Source organism: Atractosteus spatula, chromosome 7 (genome assembly GCF_055471065.1).
Source record: "Atractosteus spatula isolate fAtrSpa1 chromosome 7, fAtrSpa1.hap1, whole genome shotgun sequence".
In the NCBI taxonomy this organism is placed as follows: domain Eukaryota; kingdom Metazoa; phylum Chordata; class Actinopteri; order Semionotiformes; family Lepisosteidae; genus Atractosteus; species Atractosteus spatula.
In genome coordinates this window covers 60,166,316-60,173,074 of record NC_142712.1, presented here as the reverse complement: position 1 = coordinate 60,173,074, position 6,759 = coordinate 60,166,316, and positions in this window count along the sequence as shown.

Here is a 6,759-nt window from a genome sequence, read left to right as displayed (position 1 = left end):
TGATACTGCTCAGCAAACTCCTGGACAGGTTTCAATGGCAGGGAATGAAAAGGTAGAGAGAACTCCATTCATCCAGCATTTAAGTTGGCTCTAAAAATCGCAAGTGAACCATCCAGAAGTGATGCTAGGTTAACAGCTGTAATTTGGTGACTCAGAGTCAAGGTATTGCTCCTAATGTTAACTCACAAACACAGAAAAAATAGGTGTTTAAAGGCTGAATGGACTAAATTGTGCAGAAATTATAGCTTTTACTTAGGTTGGCCAACATTCCTGACTGAGTTAAAACATAAGCTTCTTCCTTACACCAAAGACAAAGGATCTAAATCTTAAATTCTCTTAAGCCCCACACGCAAAGATGAAGGATTTATGAACCACAGTGATATGCATATGCTCTCTTAAAGCAAAATATAAAACAATACATACATTTTGTCATACAAGGAAACCTGTACATATAACAAATTGTGTTTGAAACACATCAGTATTGCAACTGATTAAAGACTGATTTATTTGGAAATAAAATTATTTACATCCTTCTTCAATTAATGCAATATTAAATGCACTTATGCTACACCCTAAAAAAGCCATTAGTCCTGCAACAGAAGTGAAAAGTGTGGTTACTTTCATTGAAGAAATAATGTAGTTTAAACAAGCTTTCTGAAGATTAGAAATTAGCTCATGTTGTAATTATCTGATCACACAATTTTATTGCAGCGGTAATTGAAGAATACCTGATCCGACCCATTGTTACGTTATACATGATGCGTGTCAACAGGAGAGGTATTCCAAAATGCATGATTAAAAACAATTCCCACAAAAGAAGACGTACGACCACCATGGAGGTACGAGTAAGGTAAATAATAACTTTACGATTATAAAAGTGACGGGCGGGTCTCTCCAGGGGTTTTGTTGCAAACAAACAGGCACCAGAATGTACAAGGCTGTGCTTCCCAACATGGTATCTCCATATCAGACATTCCATAAATACAGGAAGCCACTGCTCTGTACCCAATCTCAGGATCCGATTGACGCAATATCTCCACAGTGCTGACATAGATAAAACACAGGAAACCGAAAATACACTGGAGAGACATCAAAACTGTGATTCCAAATGCTGTGGAATACTCGTTTGTTTTTCCATTCTATTTCTAAATGCAGTTTAACAAGTTCTTTAAAAGTTGCCCTTTGACTCCAGTGAGCAATTAAATCTAAATAACTGAGTGGCTGTATTTGTAGCGTCTTTGTATGGTTTGTTTTATAAAATATGGACCAGTGATGTTGCTTTTGTTTTCCACGTTTAGAAAATAAAAAAAAATACATAGACATATCTAACGTTCCACTGTAAGGATACTATTTGTTCACCAAATGGCTTGTATCTATTATTGACAAGTTAAGGAATGCTACTAATTCTGCGTTGAGCCATTATGATCTCTGGATATGTGAAGCATGTTGTGCCCTGCTGAAGCTGGAGAAAGACCAACCAAAGGAGAGACTGACAGCAATCGAGAGTGAAAAGCTGAGGACTCCAACTTTCGTGCCACAGCAGATTATAACCCGTTAATGACAATTGCAGCCATTTCTATTAATGCCGTATTTGTAAACTAAGTGAAACGAAGGGTTCTAAAATTCAGTACTGTAAAACAGATATGCTTGTAATGTATTGAAGATAGAGAAATAAAGGCAATGGATTCAAATTACCATTGTAATGTATGTGGTTCTTGTGAGATGATACTGTATGTAAAGGAAGAGTTTTTTACACCATATCTGTTATTTTCAACTGTATTATGAATTTAAAAAAGGAAACAAAATGAATGACCTAAGAGATGTCATTCCCCATCAGTGGAAAATTTGCTTTTGAATGAAGTTCAATGTTTTTGAAGGGGACTGTTTCTGGATTCCTAGCTCACACCAAGCTGAGACACTGTATATACTGTACAGCATGTATAATGTCTGAACTTTGTGTAAAAAGTCTGTAATATTCCTTCCTATAAGCAAATCATTGCGATAGTGCTTTGCTTGAGGACAACTCTGTTATTTTTCATTGCCTAGCCCAGGTAGGTGAATCTTCTTGGTTTGCTCCTGATGTGTAAGTGAGTAAATTATCAAGTTCAATTTGCATACTCAGATTTTTGACAAACTCTTAATTACATACTGTACCTCTTTGAAATACGCAGTGGAGACGAAGAATTTTCTTGCACTCTACTCAAGTGAGAAAAAGAGCTGACATCACTGTAAATCTAACTGGCTTAAATCAACCCAAGAGAAAAACAAAAAGGGTGATGAAGCTACCATCTAAAATGTAATGTTTGCAGTTAGATCTGAAGATGTGAGCCATAAACTCACCAGCCCTGTGACTGGATAAAAAAAGGCAGAAAATGATTTAGCTGGAAAATAAAATGTTGTGTTTTCAGTTTTTGTTGTTCAATAATTTAAATGGAAAGTACAGTATGTCCTGTCAGATGCCTGTTATATCTTGTTATACAGTCTTACCCGCATTTCTCTTATGGTGTTTAATTGTTTGGGAAAAACACACTATGATAGCATTTGAAACTGTTAATATCTTGACTGAATACTGGGAATTTTCCAATAATACAAAGACCCACTCATATATAGTTTACAGTATTTCACAAATACACTACAGTATATGTTTGAAAAATAGAAATACTGTCTAGACTTTCAATTAAATTCAATAGGGTGTTTTAACTTCAAAACATTTTCTTGAAGCCCTCTCCTGTTTTTGCTGTCTCAAAATGTTTATAAATTAAAAAAAATGTATAAATGCTTATACCTCATAATGGGGGCTATTTTCATTCCACAAACGCAAGACCCCTATTCTCCCTTGTCCGTACCCCCATAGATCCGGTATGGCCTTTCTGAGATTAAAACCATGACAATCACGAGGTGTGAAATTTCATTCATGTTCCAGGGAAAAAAATGTGTAATGCAGTGAAGGCACCATGATTTTGTTTGTTGGGAATTTGTGGAAAACTCAACAGAAAATTTTGAGGAAAAATGTAAATATAGTTTTTTTCTGGCTGATACACTTTCTCTGTTACAGTTCCACAAAAAATGCACAGTTTCCTGTGCTTGGTAGATACCTTTAATCCAGTTTGCAAAGCACTGCTTCCCAAACTTTGATTCAATTTACTTGTTCAAATTCCATCGTCACTTCAAGTAGTATCAATGAATTGAATGAGACAATCTAGTGCCACCTATATTTGGTATCAATTGAAAAGTTCACTGACTTGCAGGAAAACTACACCTGGTCTGCCCTTCATCTTTTCTCTTCACAAATTCTTCATAGGCAAAACCTTTAATTAACGCTAGCATTTGACAAAGAATGTGTCTTTTCAGGACAGTTTTCATGTTTTTTTTTAAAGATACTTTTATTTCATGGCCCTTTCTGGACAGCTTTCCCTGTGAACTTGGTATATCTTCTATATTTAAAAGCTAGAAGTGTTCAAAGCAAAATCGATCAGTCCACTTCTAACTGGCTTGTCTGTAGTCTCATATTATTATATCAAATCAACTGCATGAGATATGAACGTTTTCTGCAACATTTAAGACAGCAGTTAAGCACACAGTTAACACACAGGTAACTGTCACAGAAAATGAGAAAATAAACAAAAAGAGTTTCCATCTATTTTCTCACCACTTCTATGAGGCGCAAGGTGGGGTACACTCTGGATGGGACACCAGTCCATCGCAGAACAGACACAAACATACTCACACCAGGGCAAAATGCTCTCAGAAACTAATCAACCTACCAGGACAGTGGGAGGAAACCAGAGCTCTCGGAGGAAACCTACAGTATGCAAACACGGGGAGAACATACAAACTTCTCCCAGATAGCACCCCACTTCTGGAATGGAATCCTGGGACCCAGTTCTGCAAGGCAGCAATACTCACTGCTGTGCCACCTGATGGAGATTATTATTCAATTATTTTACCTTATTTGAAGTTTTGAAGTGCCCTACAGTCCTTTCACTTTTGAGTACAGATCTTTAAGGTCATTTCTATGCATCTCAGCTCGTATCACTTGCTTTTTGTGTGTCTGCGCACTATACCTCAGGCTATTGCACTTTTAACACCTGGGCCCTGCCTGGGGGACTAGAATCATCGCATGATCTTCAACATACAGATGACCGATATCCCCACATCAAAGTGTCTAAATATCCCACACTACTCAAAGCAAATGACTCATCGGCTGGTCACTGACTGTGCCATCTATTCATTCATTATTCATTATGCTCAGGAGATTATACTAGCTAGGAGACAAGGCAGTGCATGCACAGACATACTGCACTTCAAGTGCACTCTCTCTCTCTCTGTCACTGTTCTTTGAAACACCAGAGAACGTCAGATTAATTGCCATATGTATCTTTATACATGAAAGTACAGACATAAGATGTCTGTAACAAGCCTTGGGGCACTTTACATGAAGAAACTTCATACCCTACTAAAGGAAAATACATTTGGATGAGGTCAGAGGAAGAAATAATTATAGGTTTTTGGTATAAAATAAATCTCATTTTTATAAATCACTTTAGCATAGCTCACTGGGTATGCTTTAAAAATATCTTGTAGGTAATGTCTGAAACTTGTTTTCTTGCCCTAATGTAAATCCAATATGTTAGTGTGATTGTGTTGGCTTCTTAATCTCAATGACATGTTAGTACTTTGACTTGTACTTCCTGATCTCAGTGGAACATATCAGTAAAAGAACACAAAAAGCTAACCACTTCTGGAAATCTTTTGAAACAAGCAAAATTATCCTCCTAATTTGAAGGGCTACTGTACTATAAAGAAACAAAGTAGGATCCAAATCAACTGGGAAATTAACACTGGTGTCTGTGAGATCATTTTAGAGGCTCATCTTATGGTGTCATGGCTTGGCCACTTGGTGTGGTGTCTGTGCTGAAGCTTACAGATCAAAGCAGGTGTTTGGAGTGCAGTGCACTCCTAAAAATACCGTGATCACGACAGAACAGGAGGAAACCCGAAGAGGCAACGTCTGTATTCTAACAACAGCCTCCTGAGGGACTGAACCAACATCAGGGAGACAGGCAGATAAATTATAGGAACCTCTCTACTGAAAGGAGCCGTACAGTTAATTTGGACACGCAGGAATGAATTAAAACTCCGCATCAAATGTGCTTTTATGAGTAAAAAATATTCAAATCATTATTCCCTCTCTGTCTTTGTTCATAGTTCAGATGAATGCCTGTTGTCTTCATTTTTGACAATGTGCCACAGGTTATGGCACATGGAGAGTTATGTTTTTCCAAGACAGCATTAAACTATAAAGTGAGTGGGACACAAACAATCTCTACTCTATAATAATATATTATAATCGGTGTAGATTATCATACTGTAGAGAGGTGTGCATCCTAATCATTTTACAGCTTTTGATCGATCTTCATTGGACAGCACTCATACATAAGATTTGGTTTATGTTCTTTTGCCCTCATACAGCCTTAAAACCCTTTTTATGCCTGTGATACTATGAGGATTGAAGAGAGAATTATTAGGATTTTACATTCAGTCCTATAAAAATTAAATGTTAGATTTAATTACATAGTTGCTTTTTTTAATTGTCACTTCTTACCTTCGTGGGGACAAGAAGACTGAAATTGGAGGATTGGTGCAACTTTATTATGAAAACCCCAGTTTGTATAAATGATTATAGTCCATAAAGAGTCAGCATGCCACTGAGCACCATAGGACTAATTTGTTTCAATAGTTTATTTTTCATCCAAGCCAATCACAATCTAAAAAATGACTTTAGACTTTTACTAATATCGGTTCAGCTGAATTTACAAAAATAGATGAGGAGTCGTCTATGCTATTGATGTCCAGAAGCGAAATGCTTGGGTGCCGTTGTATAAATTGTGTCAGTTGTACCCACAGATGGCAGCTGGGTTTTTTTTTTGTCTCCTCTTGTAGCTGCCAGACAGCGGAAGCCTGTTGAAATTCATAAGCTCTTGTTGCTCCCAGAGAGGAGAATCTGATAGATCTCACAGGTACTTACGAGCTACCAGAGAAGCTTGACAAGCTACAGTAAATGATGAACGCTCTCAGGACTACATCCAAATCTTGTGTTGTACAGATTGTGAACAATTCTCCTAGGGTTTGCTAACACGAGTCTTTTCCTTGATGGTCGTGCATCGCTTACAGTTAGCCTGTGACCAACCCTAATATAACACGTCTCCAGAGTACAATAACTTTAGAACAGATTTAAGCACTAATACTGCTTTGCGTCACTTATCACCCACTTTGCACTGTTGCAGAGGGGGGATTGTGCATTACGGAAACCCGGGGATCTAATTTCTGAATGAACTTAAGCTCAGTACATCATTTTAACGTTGCCTTCAAAGTGATCAGTTTGCCAGAAATGAAGAGAACTACAAGGCATCTTAAAAAATCATTAAAAGAATACTTTTGTCTCTACTCCCCCAGTACATTCCATTCCAGTGGATTAGTCCATTACATATTAGCAATAATCATACACAGGTTATGAGAACCTTACTTGGTTTTAGTTTTATCCTTACAGTGATGTTAATGGATTTTAACGGATATATTCGAAGAGAACAACTTAAAACTATTCCCAGATTTATTCAGGGAGCATATTTGGTGTTCTGTCCAAACCCTCACTGAATGCTATCTGAAGGGAGCTTGTAATATCCTTCTGGGAAGCATTTGCTTTTTCCCTTCTGCTCCCGAACGTCTTCCCAGGGCAAAGTCTCTCCTGCGGTTTAACTT